Source organism: Sander vitreus, chromosome 2, assembly GCF_031162955.1.
Source record: "Sander vitreus isolate 19-12246 chromosome 2, sanVit1, whole genome shotgun sequence".
Classification (NCBI taxonomy): Eukaryota; Metazoa; Chordata; class Actinopteri; order Perciformes; family Percidae; genus Sander; species Sander vitreus.
Window position 1 is genome coordinate 22,871,278 of NC_135856.1, and position 22,004 is coordinate 22,893,281.

Here is a 22,004-nt window from a genome sequence, read left to right on the forward strand (position 1 = left end):
TCTTTGCCTTTTCCCCTCCCCCATTCTCTGTAAAAATCTCCTTTTCTGCTCTGAGCCTCAAACTATTGAGTCAACAAATGTCACTGCGGCTAGGCAGGGGCTACTGGGAAAGAGGTGGGGTGTCCCTTTAAGCCTGAACTGCAGCTAAAGGCAGATTTGTTCCCATACCCACCTGTTAGTAAAGTAAAAGAGGAATTAAATAGTAAAGTGAATGGGGGTGCATGGCGATTAAAGCTGTGACCATATGTTAAGAAATGACACCATTGTTTTCAACATATTACTGCTAAAGAATACAAACATACTTTTTTTTCTTCTAAAAACTTACATTCCCTAAATTGCATTGCTGACATCAATCGAACTGTTTGTGAGATTATGTTTATGACATTTAAAATCTAAGATGCAAAAATATTCTTGCAAACTAAACCTCAGCTCTGCAGCAAACCCCTGCAGCAGGCATAACACACTTCCCCCCATTTAAAATGAAGGGAAAGACCTGCGTTTTTGAATTTTTCTTTTAAATCACTCTTTTAAAAGCCCCTTTCTCTCACACTGCTCTCTCTATCTCTTTCAAGCCCACGTGGCTAGTGTCAACAGGAGGTGGGTCTTGGCAGACACATGAAGCTAAGTATGCAGCCTGTATCCAGGCTGGAGAGTACACTCGAAAAATGAGCCAGCCAGCCAGCTGAGGTGTGCCAAAATTAGACACAGCCGTTGGAAATGAGTGCATTGCTCAACTGGTTGGACTGCGAACTGGCCACCTCTGAATGTTGCTGTAATGCTCTCAAAAACAAGGGCTATTACGCAACAGGGGAACTTCTGTAACCAATGACGGAGAAAGAAAGAAAATGAAAGAAGGAAGTCAAGATAGACATCGTGAAAAGGGAGGGAAAAAACCCTGAGTCACTTGACTTCCTGTCTGAGGAAAGGAAGGGGGTGGAGGCATCTGCCACAGTCAGACAGTTGAGGCCAGTGCAATATTCAACATAAAGTGCACTGGGGGTAGAGTCCTGTCCTGCTCACTGAATCCACTCCAGTGCTTCTGGGCAACCATCATAGTTCACTATTGTGTGCGGCTGAGGGAAGAAGAAAAAAAGAGGAGGGAGCAGAGGAGGGAAAGAAAACCTGTCTCTTTGTGTAGGAAGGACTCAGCAGGAAAGTCATTTTGTAATTATTTGAGTTTGCCGGCAAAACAAGGTTCTCTCCCCCCTGACCTGCAACGACATTTTGTCTACTGTGCGCCTCTGCTGCCTTACACCAGAGCCACATATAAGTGTGCTTCTCAGGCCTGCAAAACAGCGACACCCGGGCTTCTCCTGATGATGAGAGCCGACGTCAGACTGGTTTCCATGAATATTGATGTGGAGGATAGTCTGTTTCATAGAAGAACAGAAGGAGGCAAGATGGCTGCCCTTTAGGATTTGTTAAAGAGGAGATCCAGACGGTTTGTTGGAATTTCTACAAAGTGGAGGGACATAAAAAGGTGAGAAACTGCTTAGTGTGTTTATACCATGCTTACTCTTTTACCCTTTACCCGCTGGATGTATTTTTGGTGGGTTTTTTTATCAGGCGAGGTATAGCAATTGTCCCCCACCGTAAAAGCAAGAGCCAACATAATAAGGAGGGGATATTAGATAAAGCTACTCCAACATGGCTGACGATTTTCTATCTTTTTTTTTTGGCCAGCTGAATCTGAAAAGACCCCTTCTGTGTTTTCCTGAGTGTTCTGTGTTCACTCCACATTCTTGCTGCCTTTGAATGCATCATATAAAATGGTGTACTTAGGCTGCTTGTTCAGGAGTTTTTCTTTAAGCATAATTTAATTGCTTGTATAATGCTCTCTTTCTTTCTTCAACATTTCAGCCCTGCTTTTTATTAGGCGCATGTTTTTAAAGGTGTGTTATATATATGTTTTTGTATAAGTGTATTAGTTTTAAGAGGGGAAACACATTTTTTCAAATTTATGTGTAATTATTAGCTATTACAAAATGATGAAATGCTTCATTACATGTTTAGATGCAGGCAGTGTTACTGTGTATGTGTTTGTTTGTGCTGTTCAGTAGGGAGACTGTATGTAGGTCCAACCTGGACTTATCCAGCACTAAGTGCATAGTGTATGCACAGCAGTAGAGCTGGAATAGCTTCTGGCTTTGTGAACCTCTATTAATCACCTTTCATTGCTTTAAACACTGAAGGACAAGCAGACACAAAGGCAAATCCCAAGAAGAAGCAAAAGAGAAGAGAAATGTGGTGGCTGAATTTAGTGAAGGCAGACAAGGTCAGAAAGCTCTGAAGGAAATGAAACTCAATCCTACTGCACCATTAACTGGGGGAACAAAAATGGTAATTCTGGAGCAGGTTTTTCTTTTCTTTTTTAAATAGAGACTAAACAAGGGATTGTTGCCAGAGAGCTGCAACAAACAACCTATTTCTCAAAAAAGTTGACTAAACATCTTTGAGAAACTGAACCCAACCAAGAGTTGTCAGGACTGTATATTTTTATTCCGGCACAAGCAGTTAAAGGTCACAACAATCGGATTGTTCTGTTATTTCGGAAACAGAGCTATTGACAGATAGATAATTGACAATACAAAGAAGAATGTGTGTCTATGTTTTTCTATGTGTGACTGTGTGATGTCTATAATCATTTAAAAAAGGAACTTGTGTAGAACCTGATATTTGCACAAATTAAACTACAATAATGGAGTGATAACAGTGAGGTACCCTGACAGTTTGGGGTTCTGTGTTAATATGCAATTTTTTTTAGAAATACACCAGTTAAATACATGATAACATGTAAATTCAGAAGTGTATCAGTACATCAGGTCTTATCTCAATTATCAACTAGCTAATTGGTTGTTAGTTGTTTTCTTTCCTGAATTCACTAAGTGCTATTAACATCTGAATGGCCCATTAGATTATCTCCCTCCGGTATGTGTATTGGCCTGTGTATTCTACTGACTACAGTCCTAATGTAACCACAGTATGGCCTCAGGTAAAGAGCAAAGTAAAGGCATGCCTGTAAGGTGGAGAATAATGATTGACCTCAAATCAGGCATTGTAACTTAACAAGCTGTTTGCAGAAGCAATGCAGGAATTCAGATCGCTAAAGTTTTCAGTTTCCTGAACTTAAAGCTTCAAATAAAGACTGTTAACGGTGACATTTTGTGAAATACATGGATAAAAGGGGCTATAGAGAAGGTGAAGAGGCAGTGAAGTCCAAATAAAGTCAGTTGCTAGTCAAATGACTAGAAGATGATCACCAAGCTTTCGTGTGAACAGCTGATGATGGGGAACATTATGCTATCACAGCCAAAGTTTCCTTTCCCCTTCTGAATTAAACATTTGTTTTAAAATGTTTGTGTTTATATGCTGCATTTCTGTGGTTGAGTATTCAGCCCCCACACTCACAGTACACACTCTCTTACTCTCTACTGAAAATGATCTTCTGCGGAAGAGAATCCCATCTTTAGTTCTACCTTGCTGTCAGGAAACTTTGGAGCCATCAATAGTGCTGTACCCCTCTGACGTAATGGCATGGCTGTGTTTTGATATGGCAAGCATGGTCATTGACTGTGTAGTGTCAACACGAGTGCTTAAGCAGGGGTGTTCTCCATAGTACTCATAACATTTTTTGTGACTATGAGATCAGATGATCTATGCTTTTGTGTGTGTGTGTGTGTGTGTGTGTGTGTGTGTGTGTGTGTGTGTGTGTGTGTGTGTGTGTGTGTGTGTGTGTGAGAGTGCGTGTGCATGTGTGTGACTTCATTGCCCAATTCATGATGTGAAGACATTGTGGATAATGTCTCATGTGAAAGACCAGATTAGGTAATACCATTAGGATTTTTCTGTTTTTATTATCTAACCAGAGGAAGAAGAAAAATGAACAGCTAAAACTAGCCAACAACTAGGCAGTTATGGATCTTTTCGTCTATGTTTGATTTCTTGATTTCTTTAACTGTTTCCTAAGCACATTAAATATCACATCCCACACTGCATAGTTTGGATGGATTGCATCCAACCCAGTTAGTCTCTTGCTACAGAAAGCACATTATCAATGGTTGTCACGGTGAGGTTGTACAATTTATGTTCCCCTTTGTGTTCAGTTGCACTGTACACAGGATTTACAAATGCTAATCTTGACCTGCATGATAAAGCCACATTCTAAAATTAAGAAATAAAAGCCCACAATATCACTGAAGGGGTTTTCATGAGCCTCTGCATGGCTGCTGTTACATCAGCAGCTGAAAAGGCACCAGAGCATTACTGGGCCTATATGGGGCTGAGTGGGGGAAGGGCCAGATAGATCAATCACATGCACATAGCTTCTCTCATCTATCCACACCTACAGATAAAGCTGTGCGGTTGGATTGCTCCTTCGTCATGGCCCTAAGTCCCCTTTATGTCACTCACAGGGCAAAGACAATATCACCTTTGGGAAGAATGTCCAGTTGCCATAGCGTTCCACAACAATGCTGTCCACTTACAATACCCAAGCCTTTACCCAAGCCCTCACCTCTGACCCTGCTCTGTCCAGCCCACGCATCATATTTCCATCCAGGGGCTGTTGCACAAATGACACAGAAAAGCAGACCCAGTGGCAGGTTAGACATTTTATATTACACTACCTGCTGGCTGGTCATAGCTTGGACTGCTTTCCTGAGACAAAATGGCGAGATACTGAGTGTTGTATTGAGTTCTGCAATATTGATTTCTCTCTTGTCTGCTGTTGGGGGTTGTTTTTCTATTGAGAGCAAGAGAGAAGCAGCAAACCACAACCAAGTGTTTCTGAAATAGAATCTGTGTGCCATAATGTAGTGGCTAATGTACACATATTTTAACACCAATAGTGCTGTGAGAATTTTCTTGTTGATAAAAGCAACGCTGGGCTTGCAGGATAAGCTCAGACATCCCTGTGGACTTTTTTTTAGCATGATATTTGTGTTGGTTTACCATTTACTGAATGTTTTACACCATGCTCTACTACTGACTTGTTCTCTATGTTTGGACTAACGGCAAAACACTGTGGGATTGAGAGAGCTATGTGCTTATCTTCTCTGAAAATGAAAAAAAAAAGAATTAACTAAAGCCAAATCATAAAAAGATATGCCAGTTAACAATAACTGTCCACTCCAGATCTACCCCAACAAGAAGCCTTCCGTCCCATGAGTGTCCTACCTTGTTAAAGAGACATGATGTGATAATGGCCTGTGAGTGGTTTATTGGTCATCACTGGAATTGTGTCATAGTAATAATGTTTTTATGAGTCTGAGATACAAAAATGTTAACCGTAATTGCCACACCACCATTATGAATCCCGAATATGACTCACGGCCTTCTTTTTCCACGAGGTTGGGCGTTGTTACGCTGAGGTGTAATTATGGAGTGAGAGTGATAACGCTCTGTTGGCGTGGCAAGGGGCCGGAGGGAGTGTTGCTGGCCCTGTGAGCTTGTATCGATGTCAGGTTTACCTCAGGGGTGAGACAGCGAGGGCAGTGACTCAAAAACTTCCTCCACGTGAGCACACGCACATGGCCGGAGTGTTTACAAACACTATCCTGGCATTCCGCACAGAGAGAGGCAAGTGAGATGTTACGTAACCTCCCCAAAGCGAATAGCATCCCTTCCCGCCTCTCGTCGGGCCGCCTCTCCTACGCTTGGACAATTTTCTTGAATGCTGCTTTCGCCAGTTCCACTACAGGAAGTTAAGAATAAAAAAAGGAAATTAAGAGCTACAGTCACAGTCAACAGCGCCTTTGCTAGAGAACGTTGCGAGACTGAGAGCAGGCCTTTTTTATGGTGATGCTGCTCTGACAGCACATAGCTCCGGCGCAGGAGTGTATGCCTTAATAGTGCCAGGTCAGGAGATTAAACTGGCTGTAAACTTTTCTGTGGAGCCAGATGATCTTACAAACTCTCTTTATGGTTGCAGCATTGGGTCATGAAAACAAATTTGCAAGGTTTTATATTTAAAAAACCATTACATGTACAAAGACACTGGTAAATGCACATTTGAGTCCACAGTGGTGCTTTTCCACTTGTTCACTGTTTTATATAAATGATTTATTATTTGAGAAAACTTGGTTTGACTGATTTTTGAAGTAAAAATCATCTTTTGTGAATATATAGATTAAGTTAAGCTAAAGCTAGAACTATTAAAAGTGAGGGTAAAAAAAGTTAGTTATTGTTATTTATCAGTCAACATGAAAATATGCAGACAAAAATGTTGGTGTTTCCAAGTTGGAGAGTGATGCCTCCTTACCAGCCAAGCGGTCACTTTTCAAACATAGGCGTGAAAATGTGTGGACATTGCACACAGACTGTCAATATGCCTTACAGATTTTGAAAAGTGACCCAACATCATGTTAGGATCCTTACCCTTAATAAGACTGATGTCAAAATGTATAGAGGTCAGTCCGTTCCAGTTAAATCAAATCTTTGACAAGGAGGAGGCTTTGTCACAGGTCTAATTCTGAAAGGTTCATTGGAAAAAAGGACCAAAAAAATATATAAAAAAACTATATATAGCTTGTCAGAATGCATTTTCTGTTCAAATTGGCTTAATTGGAACAATATATGAAAAGGCATTTCCATAGCTAATGCCCCTGTGTCATGATCAACAAAGCTCCGTCATGATAGTGCATGATCAATGGGATCCACAGTGATCTAAACACTGCTTCGGATGGCTGTTAACCCTCTTCTAAAATGGCTGTCAGATATGGATGGTTTTGCTGCTTGGAGCTGTCATTGAAAAGGTTAGGCCCCATGGCCCCCTGTTGTCTGCACAAGGAGTGCAAAGACAGACAGCTGGCCCTGAATGTCATTAAGAAGCATAACCTACCAAAGGCTCTGAATGACATCACTAACTACTTCTGAGTGCTTCAAGTGGCTCACGCTCAATATTAGGTTTCCTCAGTGGAATGTACGAGTACAACAGCTGGTGTCTTTCCAAGCCATATAGTGCTCAATGACAATCAGACAAGTTTGCTTCCATATATGTATTTATATTGGGAAAGTTTTAAAGACTGATTTTAGGGCACCTGGGTAGCTCACCTAGTAGAGCGTGCGCCCATATACAGAGGCTTAGTCCTCGACGCAGCGCCTGCGGGTTTGGTTCCGACCTACGGCCCTTTGCTGCATGTCATTCCCCCTCTCTCTCCACTTTCATGTCCAAGCTGTCCTGTCAAAAATAAAGGCCTAAAAATGCCACAAAAAAAGCTTTTTTTTAGCTCTGGGTCTGAATGGTTAAAAACTCCCTACCAAAATAAGAGTCTTACAGATGTGGTAGGTACAAATAAAGTTTCTGTGCAGTAAAACACTACACTTCATGGCAGAACAAGATTGATGATTTCTGAAGCTCATACATTTTTGTCTTTACAGTGGACCTATTATATAGCATTTTCAGGATCATACTTGTATTTTTTGATTCTACTAGAACATGTTTATTTTTTTCATACTGCCCATGGCTGCTGTATCCTTATTCACCCCTTTGTATGAGACGCTGATCTGTTGGAGCGCCTGTCTCTTTAAGCCCCCCCCTTTTGAAAAAGCCCAGTCTGCTCTGATTGGCCAGTGGGTTTCCTGGACGCTCCGTTCCGCGCCGATTTTGTTTAAATAGTTACAGCTGGAGCTACTGCAACGGCGTATATAGTGGGACTTTGTACCGTGAAAAATCACAAATAAAGGCTTCAAAACCAAATACTACACGACCGAACATTGGGGGAAATGACCAATGACCAACATTGGCCGCCAAGATTACAGCTATCTGGCGTTAGCATGCAGCTACTTAATATTTAGCAGTAGTCTAACGTTAGATTGTAGTGGAACAAAGCAGCACTTTCTACCGTCAGAAATCGCAGATAACGGCTTCTGAACCAAATACTACCCAATCGGACATGTTTCAGCAGTAATGTGACCCAAAATTGGGGAGAAATTACCAACATTGGCTGCCAAGATAACAGCTATCTGGCATTAACACCACAGTAGCTTAGTCCTGCCTGGCTGGAGCAGATGACCAATCATTGAAGACCGGCTTAGAGTTGCGTAACACTTAGTAGAAAAAACTGTTGAAACCAGAGCATTTACAACAGTTGGAAATCTGAACATTTTAGCTCATGGGGATATCTCTAAATTACGTTTCCTCATTATTTTAATTATTTGGCCACGTTTAACATGAAAATCCAACATTATGACATTATAGATATGACAGGAAATACGAAAAAAACATAATAGTTCCACTTTCCACAAGTAAACAGTAAAACAATACACAGACCATGTTTAAGAACTCTCTCTCTCTCTCTCTCTCTCTCTCTCTGTACTTCCTTATGAATCACTGAGGTTTCAGAAATGCAGTGAAGACTAAGAATTCTTAGACTGAAGACCTGAATCACAGAAAATATCCCTCTCTCAGGAGGATTTGTGATTTCTATTCAATGAGAGTCACGTGCCTCACCCTCAGTGGAGGGAAAGAGGGAGCTTAGCAACAGTAGTTTAGGTCAGGCTGCTCAGAAACCAATGAGGGAAAGAATATAACTACATTTGCTTTCCATATGACAAAAGCGACAGAGCAAATATATTCAAAGTTACTCTGGGCACCACTACAATATATATTTGGCTTCACGTTTGATGAATAGAAGAAGAAAGAAAGTAGAGATTGCCAAACTTGCTTTGCTTTTTGTTCACAATAAACCATTATCTGAAGCTCAGTCCTCCATAAATCTGACTTCAGCCCTGGTATTGAGTCCATTTAGAATTCCTCCACTGCCATGTTGTGTGCCATGTTTTAATTTCCCTCTTACAATAATGTTTCCCTTTGCTCTGTTTACTCTTCACCTCCGCTTCCTGTTTATTTGGAAGCCGGTTTGGATTTGGATCATGCAAACAGAAAGAAAATATCTGCTAAATAAATGTGCCCTGTGAACTAATCACATGCCAAGACTAACAGGCTCGAGGGTTAACTGAAGAAACATGGGAATCAGCGTTTGTTCATCACTTGGCTTTGTGGCTTTGTGTATGAGTCTTCCATTTCATGGCATATTGTAGCAGATGGGAGAATGAATGAGGAGGAAAAGGTCAATATAAAGTATTCCTTGTCCTACCATATCAACTAAGAGCAACTACAGCATCTTTCTAGACAAGGCTCTAAAAATAAATGCTGTAGCTCAAGATAAGACAGAGTGGAATAGCTTAGATTTTAAATAGTGCAACCCTAATTCAGTAAGAAATGTGAGATAGATATGTTTCAGGTTCTAAAGCTCTAAAACATTTCTAAAATGCAATTGTAAAGGTGTTGCTCCACACAAGTGCAAATGTAAGCTTGTGACTATGTGGCACTATTGATTTACTGGCAGGATCAATGCATAAAGCACATGTGCACACCACGGCAAAGCAGCCTATTCTGCAGTCAGCCGTACTGGGGTAATGTTTAGACCAGATGGGCTTTGGAGCGCTCATAAGATGGTAACCATGGCTACCATGCACTCTGAGAGAAATTAACTTTGCTCTGTGCACAGTTCATCAAGTTAGTCCGATATATTGACCGCTGCATACAAAGGGTTAGAGGGGCAAAAGAGATAGGCTGGTTGGAAGGAGCAGCATTGTGAGGGGTTGGGGGACAGGTTAGTGGGGTTGTACGCGCAGAAGCCCATTTCTTAATTAGAGTCTCTATCTGATGCAGCTTGACGGAACAAAAAAAAAGGTTTAGACTGTGTGTGTTAACTACTTAGGCAGGCTTACTTTTCAGATTGTGCAAGAAAAATGAGGACTAACAGGTTTATAAAGGCATATATGGGCTAATGTTTAACTGCTGTTCACTATCAGGATTTACCTCTTCTGTCACACTGTCTACATTACACTACACTACACTTGCACAACGTGCGTGTGAATGGCTCTGAGCAGCGATACTGTTTCACTGAAAAGGTTTTGGAGGGAAGGCTGATGGTTTATAGATTTGATCTATGACACTGTGGCCTGTTATCAGCAGTTTCAGTATTAGCCAAATTATAACATTCTTGTTTTATAATTTAAAAATACTATAATTTAAATAATATGTTATTATCAAGCAACCGTAAGCAGGATTTTCAGAAAAATGCTAAATTTCTGAACAGTTCAGACTTATTTAAGTAGATAAAGTGTAAGATTAGCATATACCAGCATGATGTTTTGCATGTGAGTGCATTTTCCCCAGAATACCTGCTAAACAAGTTGTATCAGAAACGTACAGAGGCGGGGTTTATCTCCAACACCAAAGGCTGTTGAGTTATTCATACCAATGTCATCCTCAAGAACTTTTCTGTCACCTTTACCATTAACCTGAGGCTTAAACCTCCTTCATATTCACAGACTCATCAGGTATTGCTCAGACATTAAACACTACAAACATTACAGCATTGCAATATCCTCAAATTCAATCATATTTACGACATACTAAAATCTATGTATCAATTTGTTTCAACAACTTGAACTGTCTTATCCATTTAAAAAAAAAAATCTCAAGAGAAAGATTCAGAAGGATTTGTCCCTTAGCGTAAGGGCTTTGGATCCACAACATGAACTGTGTGAAGTTTAAACAGTTCAACCAGTGCAGCCTTGCCCCTGAAAAGTCTACTCGACAAAACCGGTCATGTCCTCGGGTCCCTAATAGGTTTCCACAAATCACTGACTCCTATATTCCTCAGACCTTGTGTGTCTTTACGAGTAAATATATTATGTATCTTGTCCACTGCTTCCTGAGCCCACTGAACCCTGTACAACACTATCAAACAATCTTGGATTAGTGTTGACATTCATCTTAATTATGGCTATGAGCACTATTTTTAGTTTATTATAATGGTGCCAGTTAATCTTTCCCCTCTGTCAATTTATCTTTTTACCTTGAGGGAGCTGGACCAGTTAACCAAATAGGAACTGCACTTATTATTATTGTCCTGATACACAATGCATTATTCCAGTTTTGTCTTTCAGCTTCACTCTCCAGCTGCATCATTGTAGGTTGTTTTCAGCTAAACTCTGTCCAGGTTGAGTATTGAAAGTATAGTCTTTACAGAAAAAGGTGCACAGCCCACCTGAAACCCTCAGGTCCAGCACTCCGCTATCCATGAATTAGCAATCACCAATTTATCTTCTCATAATCAAAAGTAAGTATTCTCGAAACAGATTGTATGTAGATTCGGCTGCCCTTAGCGGAAAGATGAATCTAAAAATGTATCTATATTCCCTTTAAGATTGTGTGTAGGCTCACATAACATGATGGAAATTGTACTCTAGAATTGAGGCTTTAGATTTCCTCAACAGCCTGATTACACTGAGTACACTTTATAACCATAGAAATGATTATATATATTATAATTTCACGAGTAACATATTTAATCCGGATTCCCAAAACATTTAAACTGATACTTGTAAATTTCTACTTTCTTGGGTCCTTTACTGCTGTTGAAATTAATAAAATAAAAATGAATTCAATAACATAATAAGTAGTGCCAATTAACTTAATTAAATAATGCTGTAGTTAGATCAAATATGGCACAATACAGTAAGAGAAGGCAATGAGACAAAAAGCTATGGAAGCACAGAGACTGCAGTGGGACTCTCCACAAGTCGGCCACATCTGTCTTGCATTAGACATAAAGAACAATGTAGTTTGTACAGATCCCTTCTTTAGGAGGGGGAGGAGGCTCTCTAGGGAAGAAATTACAAACAGAAGTGTATGTCCTCAGTTCTTCTGCTGTAATCCATTAATCTTGTCTCCAGATTCAAAGAAGATACTGAATAGCATGCTCTTGCATTTGCCAACATACATACATCACTAAAAATCAAACACTTTGGAAAAGGTGGACTAGATAATGTTAATGTAACTGCTACATTGCAACCCACTGACATGTAAGGAGATTTTCATATATTTAATTGAAAGAGTGAGTTATTTGTTCATCTGCATTCAATTTCTGATTGTACCTGCAGAGCTGCACTGTTTTTGGTCAGCCATGAAGGGAGAGGAAAGCATGGAGGAAAGAAAAAATAGATCTGTTGCTCTAGGCTGTCATGTGATGCAACCATATTTACGTCACAATGTAGTGATTAGGCCACAGTGAACATCAACAGGAAACAGCACTGCTCTACCTGACAGAAAAACTAGACCTGAGGTTGTACAATGCCAAGTCAGTTTCCCTCCTCATGCAGCGGCCTTTGTTGTTATTAATGGAAGCAGCATGAGGCACATCAGAACCTCAAGCCTTTGCATTTCTGCATAACCTTCACATGTATCTGCGTCCCTTCAGTGACCAATACAAAAGATCGCCACATCTTAATTTAAAACAGAAGCTGTCGATTCCCCAAATATGAGACAGATGTATCAACCTTTAGGGAAAGCTTTATATCAATAAAAGTTGGTGCACAACCATGATCTAAAACAATGCTACACTTTAATGTTTCAGGTTATCTTGCAGTCTTAAAGGAATAGTTAGACATTCTGGGAAATATGCCTATTCGATTAGTTGTTGAGATTTAGATGAGAAGAATGATACCACTCTTATGTCTGTACGGTAAATATGAAGCTATAACCAGCCGTCTGTTAGCTTAGCATAAAGAGTAGAAACAACTAGCCCGGCTCTGCCCAAAGGTATGTGTGTGATCTTTTATCTAGGTTTTGGTGCGGGATTTCACTTTCATGTTGAATTTGTTAAGACATTTTCTTTCTTCTCTCTCTGTGCAGGTCAGAGTGTAGATCTCACATGTTGCTAAGGTTGATCATGTGAAAGAAAAGCAACAAGATCTAACTTCGCGGAAGCTAGCTATCCAAACAGATAGATAGATACTTTATTGTACCCATGGGGCAATCTGAATTGGACTCTACAAAGCCAGACCCTTCAACATACAGTATATGGGCACCCAACACAACAAACAGAAGACAGATTCAAGAGTACACAAAAATATAGAAATAAAAATACACACAGAGAGACATCAATCAATTTGTGGAAAATTAAATGGTACAATGATCTGGTTAGCATGTACATTTGGAGGATTATAAAAATGACTGCAGACACACACAGGGGTCTTTTGTTTCTTAGCCAGGGTGGAGATGTGTGATGAAATGTTAAGACTGAAGTATTGACGGCACGAGCAACCATGTGAGGTGCATTGTAAGCACTGTATGAGCGTGACATGTGACCTAAATCCCAAGAGGTGCCTGACTGAGAGACTCAGTGAGATGCATGAATTAACATATTTCCTATTAGTAACAGCAGTCAGGAATAACACATACTACTCGCACTTCACTTTGTGCTTTATGACTTGGTGTGTTCTGACCTTTAAGACTTTCCAGTCCACCCCCTTCACTTTTCCCCCATACTGCCAGTCACTACACTCAGTTCATGTGCTTGCCATATGTCATGAACTGTCATTATTCAAAATGTCTACCCGGATGTCTAAAGGAATAATTAAACACTGCCTTAAATGAGGCAAATTTGTGTGCATGAAGAGTCGTCTTGTTGTTGTCGACAGAGCTGTTGCAGGCTGTCCATTGATATGCAATCAGAAACCGGACCCTTAGCTTGAAGGTGCAGGATGTATGATTAAGTGCCAAGACTCCAAAGACCATAGTAGCAATTGAGTCTTAGATTTAATAATGATCTTTAGGAGATTCTGAACTGTTTTTTGAGCCTACATCTTTGTTGTTTACGTAGCCAGCTGGAATGCAGAGTTGTGAAAATGTTGTCAGAGGTCATGAGGTGTGCGGAGCAGCGGGTCCGGCTCTATATTTACGGAAGGGATTTAAAACACTAGAATGCAAGTCATTTGACCTAATTACACTGGTAGGGGTTGCTAAGGATGAGGTTTCACTCGCTGCTTTACTGGGTGCAGTCTGAACCGTCTAACTCCAGTCTGTCAGCATATACAGGCATTACAGTATTTCTACATTTTTACATTGAATATCCATTACCAAAAACTATGTTATAAACAAAGACTTAGTTTTATCACTATTTCCCTTTTCCATATCATGATTTGTCTTTATGTTTGGTTGAGTGAGAGGTCAGTTCATCTCCTCTAACATTTCAATAAGGGACCTTACTGGATTTCATGGTGGCTCCAATGAGGCTCATACATTTCAACAACATACTCAGCACAAATGTAAGATGTCTGGTTAAGGTCCACATATCACTAGTATTCATTGCAATCCACTTTCAGTTATATGTACTTACACCATGTTTAAAGTGTTATTATTACGTATTACCTCCGCCAAGGAGGTTATGTTTTCGTTTCAGTTTGTCCATGTTTGTTTGTTTGTCTGTGAGCAGGATTACGGAAAAACTTCTGACCCGATTTCCATTAAACTTGTTGGAAGGGTGTATCATGGGCCAAGGAAGAACCCATTCAATTTTGGAGCAGTTCCAAATGACAGGGCAGATACACAAACTATTTGTTACTTTCGTTAACATTGTGAGATAGGGCATTTGTGCTACATTCATGCGGTGTAGGAAAAGTCGACTAGGAAGTCCTGACTAGGAAAAAGTACACTACATTAACATTGTGAGATAGGGGATGCCTTGGTGGAGGTCTAAGAAATTTCAAAAATATTACACAGATTCTTGGAATTCTTCCCAGTTAATGGCTTTTGATAATGTTTTGTTACTTTCGTATGCAATTAAATTAAAGTCATATGAAACAAATATCAAGACTCAATAATCAAAACTACCAGTTGTGTTTTGACATATGGTTAATAAAAGAGGTAGCAATGCTGTGGGTAGGGTGTCTAAATGACATGCAAAGTTGGTAAGAATAGCACGTGATAGTTCATATTGAGTATTGATATTGGACAAATTGATAGTAAAGTGTTAACACTGTTAACAAACAACTGACAAAGCCAGTTGGTTCAGTGTTGTTGTTGTTATAGCATTAGCATTGTGTTATAATAGTGAAGTTACTAGTTACAATTATAATATGTAGTCAGGTGACATTATGAATATTAGTAATAATAATATTAGTAACTAGTTATATATATATATATATATACACATACACTTTGATATAACTCAGTTCATGAGGCATGCAGGTTTTACCTTTTCAAAAGTACTCTGAATAATTTATAGTCTCTGGACTGGTTGCATGCTCCATGTTCTTATCTATCAAACAGGAAAATGCGAATGGGCCCAAATCAGCAAAGAAAAGGAAATATACACTTGAGATAATGGCTTATTCTTGGGAATATTCTGTAAAACAATGCTGTGGCTTGGCAAGTGTGTCTTTGATTTACTGTGCTGCTGCATGTCCCATTCAGCAGGACTCTTTTGCCTAGCTGACTTAGAGATCTCAACCTGCAAAGACCCGAGTTTCCCAGCAGCTGTCGTTAGTGGTGAATGTCACATACGGCTGCCAAGTCACGCCAAATAGATGCCATCTACTATGGCAGCTCTCATATTTCACTGACTCTCTCTGAGAATAACAAAAACACAGTGTAAGTCCGGTGAATTAAAGTTTGTTACATTAGTGACAAAGCAACAGGAAATAGGACTAAATATCCACAATACCTATGATCTGTAGCTTAATTTTTATATTCTAGTTTGCAGATATTTTTAGTAATTCGATGGACAAACAGAAACGAAAAAGTTGCATTAGGTAAAACAAAGCTATATTAAAAACAAGGCACTTAATTGTTAAAATAAGGCTCTACTGTCATGTGCATTAACTGCCGCCCTTAAATGACTCTTGTGCAAACTGTGTCCATTGTTTTAAAACACTGGTCACACTGTGTCCAAGAGTCCACTCTTAGCCCCAGGCTTCAAAGTACTAAAGCAACTGACCATCTATTATTGCCAGCATATACATAGCTACAGAGGCAATAGTCTCACTTTGCCAGACCATCCTCCACACGCTGCAGAGGAGGGTCTGGCTATTCCACATAGAATTCTGGGATGGGAGAAAAACTTGCTCAGGTTTATTGGCATTTCTTTAAACCAATCACAATCGTCATTGGCGACGCTAAGCGCCAGACGGAGCCGCTGCAAAATAGCCTCAGGAAGGAACTTGTTTTAGTGGAACACGTATATGTTCAAAAGTTGTTTTAGTCGTGCGAGAGAGAACTCAGATTGGACAGATAGTCTAGCTAGCTGTCTCAATTTACCCTGCAGAGATCTGAGGAGCAGGTAACCATAGTCCTCATAAATCCAACGGAGTTTAAAATTTCAACATAAAGAAAGCAGAAGGAAATGGATATTGGCGAAAAGACATGCATCTGGCTGAATTTCCTGCAGCACTGGAGCAATTCCGGAAGTGGAACGTCGTGGATATAGACTACAGAGGCAATAACTATGGGCAGTGACTACAACAGCACCTACTGGCCAAGTTCATGACTGCACAGGCTAGATGATAGACTGAACGGAGGGAAGTAGATGATATCAGATAGAAGTACAGAGGGACCAGTAAGTGTAATTACAGGGCAGAGGACTGGAGGTGAGGCTGTGGGAGAGGGAGGAAAGCCAAACAACAGTGTATACAGACAAAGAAATTGACTTCTGGAGGGAAAGAAAGCTTTGTTTGGAATGCAGTTCAAGCCAAGCAAGTTCAGTCACAGCATAAACTGAAACTGTGTTCTCATTTCCCTGGTGGACATTAGCTACTAGAAAGAAAAACTAAAATAGATCAAAGCATTATAACTTCCAACAGGCATCCACACCAAAGCCACTACAAGGCTGTGCCTCTGGTTTGGTTTAGCACTCTACTTCCGGAGCAAAAATAGATCTCCCTGTGAATCACGTCCGAGAGGATGCAGCCAAAACTCCAAATGTCTTAAAGCAAGCACTGTCAAAGTTGGACTTACATTGTGTAATTGGTGTGTGTGTTTATATGTTTGTACACGAACAGGCACACACACACTCAGCTGGGATCTCTGGCTTTGTTCTGGGCTTGCAAAGATTTTTTTTTTTTGTTGTCAGTGTGGGTGTATCCAACTGTGACAAGCTGCTTGGCTCCGTTCGATCCTTTGTAAACCCCGGTGTGTCCCGCAGGAATGGAGCTGCACTGAAAGCAGCTTATCGCCAGTTTTCACCTCTTGACTTAGTTACTGATTTGCAGATTGCACTAAGGGCCAGACAAAACAAAGGAATAGTCACATGGTGTAGGGAAATGGTATTCACCCACTGACCTCATTGTTACGTTTGCAGGGATCCAATGCTTCTTATGTGAAAGAGTTCAGAGAGGTGGGAGCATTAGGTTACTTCTTTAAGCTCCTTTTTCCCAGACCAAACTGACCTAAATTGATGTTCCTTTAATGAGTGTAGAGTGTACTGCAAAAAGAAAGAGGTTTTCATTTCCTAATTTGTGTATTAAACTATTTTCTGTATACATTAATGATAGATGGTACAGAACTCCGTGTAGATGTATTTTAATAAATATTTAAGCCTAAATTACAAACCCAGGGGGAAATAATCATTAAGTAAATTGTTGGCATGGAGACAGTGTTAATCATTGTCAGTCATTTTTATAGGTGAAGACTGATACATTACCTTGTAAAGTCTGCACTACTCTGCACATAATTCAGTCTATGACCAGTCATAATCACCTTGTGTCATTTCATCCTCTTCATTTCATGCTAAGAAGCAACACAGAAACCAAAGATGATCCAAACAGCATGTCATAAAATCAGCAGATCTGCCACAGACCAGAACATCTAAATGTTTGAATAAAGATGCCTCCGGGACGCAAAGACCATTTGCCATTCATCAAACGGAGCCGAGCACGTTTCACAACTCCCACAGGGTTTTCTCGCACTCATTTATCAAAATAACACATTTCAATTTTAATAACTTTGACATAATCATAAAGAGGCTCAGTGTCGCTTTTGATTACAATGCTGGTGATGGTGTCCCGCTGTGGCACTTTACATCTGTCTGTCTGACAGCAGCAAACGGGAGATTAGTTCTGCAACTTGTTGCCCGAGACTCTTCATCTTCAGGTTCCAGTGCTGTCTAAATATAACTAATGAGTTACCCACACAATTTGTGTATCCTTGCTTTTAATGGAATTAGTGTTACATTGTCTTGCGCTATTTTACATTTGAATTACATTGGCCCAGTTCTTAGACGACAGTCTGTAGTCTGACAACAAGAAAAGAAATCATTCCCTTAAAGCCATTAAAGAAGGGAACATTGTGAGCATTTTCAAATCTGACATTACTATATCATTCTATGTAATCCTTCTAACCATTCATCTGAACTAGATCTATTCAAGTGATATTGTGTGTAAAAAGCTAGTTTTTTCTTTGTTTTGTTTAAATGAGGGGTTGCATGCTCTTCTTGAGTTTTCTGAACTTCTCTATGTAATGTCAAACATATATTTTCATCAAACTCACAACAAGGCAGGACAGTTTTTAAGTTAACATTTGGGATGCAAGCTCTTCACTCGCTCTTTTCCTCAGCCATTGACCTGAGAGCTGTCTTTGTTTTCGGTGTGCTGCTTCCCTCTTCCACCTGCTAACAGGCAGCTGGCTTCTCTGTTGTGACAACGGTGGGAGCTTCCAGACACCCTTGTAACCGCTTGGCTCGTTAGTGGGAGATTTAGGATGCTAACTTTGGGGGTCTGCAGGGCTGCTAATGTCCTGGAGGGGTGATTGACAGAGTAGGTCATTATGTCGACCAGCTCGCCTGCCTGGGCAGAGCTTGGCCTGACAGTTTCCGGTTTAGGTTGTCTTGGTCCAGACGGTCGACTGGGCCACAATTGCAACAGAGTGACTTTTTTTTTGCCTCAATCATGGTCCACTCGACCAGTTTGGACATTGTGCTTAAGGAAATAGAGGAACCTGATTATAAATACTGTCTCTGTAAGTGCACAGTACCTTAGTATCCAAGTCTTGAATAACTTTATGAAATGGGCAACTTTTTGAAAAGCAATTGAAATAAGTTTTTGGTTGAAAGACCCAATCTGAAATAAAATACTACTCATATGTGTAGCTGAATATATTATCATAACACCCATCTGTACAGTAAAATCTAATTCACTTTCATTTTAGACCTTTCCATGAATTGCAAAGCGTCACTGAACCTGACATTTGTTTATAGTCATTCACTGACAATGTGAAACAATGTACATGATTAATAGATGGCTTTTCTTTAAAGGGCCATGCATGTTGTGGCTGAAATTAATACTATACATATAAAAACATTTTTCAAAAAAGGTTATCAGGCTTTGGATAAAACATGTCGTGTGAAGGCTGCCAGAATTATAAGCAGCAGTAACTACTTCCAGATGTGATAATCAGGCCCAATGATGGAGCATGATCATGCCAAATGAAACATGCCATAGTACCTCAAATATTTAGCTATTTCTTCTCCCTCCCCCCCTCCTCCCCAACATCATATGGTGCCTATAGTGAGTCTATAGTAGGGTTTTGTGGGAATCTAAAGCTGGATCCAATTATGTTTTCAAAGGTTGAAAAGCATATTTCTCTGAACTTTACCATAGCAGCCGGCAGTTGTGACCCTAGCTTCAATCAGAGCTCCAAGGACATTATTTACTTATTTTGTAGTACATATGGAGTGTTTCGCTGACCTAAGAGTCAGAGAACATAAAGCAGGAAGTCTTTTTAACTTACACAAATCTAAATTGTCTTGATGAACACATTTTACACTAGACACCATGCTGTGCCAAACCGTTCACAAAAACATATATTTTAAGCTGTCAATACATTTTTGAACAATAGTCATGTAGTGTGAAAATGATCTGAGTTACAACAGAATGCTTCTTTACATGTCTGTTGTATTTAAAAAATCTTCCAAATTTCTGTGAGTGTTCATGGCTATAGGATGCTTGTGCGCAGGCAGACAAAACCTCAGGATACCTATTAAAGTCAGGAAAATGCATCTTTTCTCGCCTTCGACCTATGTAGGAATATAATGTTCAGGGACAAGCATGGCTTGTTTAAACAGGTGGCTGCATATATTGTGGTAATGTGGTACATTGATTACCACAGGCTAAACAGAAACAAAAAAATAAGTGAAAGTGTGTCTCTCTTTTTTAAGCCAGTGAAAAGAGTCAAAATCAGGTAAATACAATGTATGCAAGATACATGTAACTATACTTTCTTTGATGCAAATGTAAAAGTGACATTGAGGACAAACTTAGGTTTTGTAATATACTGTATAAGGACATCTGAACTCCCTTCACCCCCTGCCAACCATGAATCTAATCAGTACAATCGGTTTCTCTCCAGCTTTAATGCTCAACACTCTTTAACACTGAATCTGGGCCCCTCTTGGTGCTCATCAGCTATCCATTCCTTTAGCATCTGCAGGAGAGTTGCTTATAATTATGATGGATTAGACTACGGCTCTTTGTGCCTGCGCACTGCAATTGTTTTGCAGATTCGGCGGATGTGACATGCATTAATAATTGAGGGAGGCAGACACAAAGCAATGTTCTACTGGAATCACTGGTATCTATATGCTTTAGGCAGAGAGAGAGTGTGCAGGGAAAGCAGCAATGAAACCATAAGCTCAGTTTGCTGCTTAACCTTCTGTAGAGATCTTATTTTCCATACATTACTTTTATTACTTTATTAATTGTTACTAGACCTACAGTGAACATCACAAGCTATACAAATTAAAAGCTAGCTCCTCTGCAACTGGCCAAAATACTAAATTTAATGATCAGCTCAAACCAGACAAAACATATTTAGATTACCACGTGAAATATTCACCAATATGTTGCTACCAAACTCTTATTTTGAGGTTTTTACATTTATCCTTGTAGCTCCAACAACAAATAACATTTACTTAAATCAGAGAGTTGAAAAACATTAAAGAACTTTATCAGGATGATTAATTTAGTGTGGGAAACATTTGTGGGGGTGAGTTTATAGTCTGTACTCATTATAGCTTCATGGCACAAAGCTCACTATGCTAGAGTTTAGCCCTGATAACAAAAGGCCTCAAACTTGAGAACTGAGTTGTATTTGCATATTTGACATTACAATGTGTTCAGGGTGAGGAATACAGCGACTGAACAGCTGATGAGCAGCCAACTCCTCCTCCCATCTACCATCTGGGACATTAATCTTGCATCCTACTACCTTTAATCAGTAGACTTATGTTTGGTTTAATATATTCTGTCCTTTGATATTATAACCAATAGACCCAATTCATAGGAAACAGTCCTACGAGTTTACCCTATATTGCAAGTTACTTAACAGAACACTTATGTTTGTGGCAGAGAACTGGAATAAGGTCAGGATCTAGACGCATGCTATTGTCTGATGCATTTGTCTGTATGTCTGAAAAGAAGCAAGAAGCTGCTGGTTGGCATGTTGACTACAGTTATATTTATTTTTTATTTTTCCTCTGTTAATTTAAAGCATGTTCCTAGTGTTTCTTCTTTCCACCCTATGTTTGTCAAAGAAATATTCCATTATGGAAGCAAACTGAACTCAAACAGGTTGATTGGCATTTTTGCAACCTAAAGGTTTGTTTCAAAACAATGTAGTCATCGCACTTTCCTAATATCGCCCCCTTTTTTTTTTAACCTGCAGAACAGTTGTATGGGTGACAATCATTTGGCCTATTGTGGGATTTTAAATTTACTATTCACATGTACAAGAAGTCACAGCTTTCAGTGTGAGATAAGGGTCTTCACGCGGCCTACATATGATCATTGTACCTTCTGAAATTGTGTTTAATGATATAATGACGACGTGTGAAATAAACGAACGAACGTGATAATTCAGAAGGAAACACTTAATGCCATGCACTCCTGATACTGGGCAAGGAAAATGTGACCAGAAAACATGGTGTACCTTCAGGATAACTTTTGTTAAGCTGTGTATGTTAAATTGAGGAATGAGGTCAGGGTGGATCTAATACCATGACAGAAATGTGTTGCCAGCTGACACACATCCGATGCCAAGTGCAAACACATTACACTGCTGACCTTCCCTTCACTAAGGCCATATTCAGACCTAATCCTCTAGTTCCCTGGTCTTTAACGTTTTTTTTTTAGGCCAAGGACCCCTTAGCTGAAAGAGAGAC

The 22,004-nt window shown here is 39.8% G+C and overlaps 1 protein-coding gene across 2 annotated transcripts in view; it reads left to right on the forward strand.

The window, feature by feature from the left end:
- Positions 1-841: 841 nt before the first annotated feature.
- Positions 842-22,004, forward strand: part of tet2 (tet methylcytosine dioxygenase 2) — a 29,428-nt gene continuing 8,265 nt past the window's right edge. The window contains exons 1-2 of one of the 2 annotated variants that reach the window (XM_078261528.1): positions 842-1,480; positions 2,193-2,340. The gene's annotated coding sequence lies outside the window, so the exon portion shown is untranslated. The remainder of the gene's footprint in view (positions 1,481-2,192; positions 2,341-22,004) is intronic. The other variant, XM_078261527.1, reaches the window with a different exon arrangement.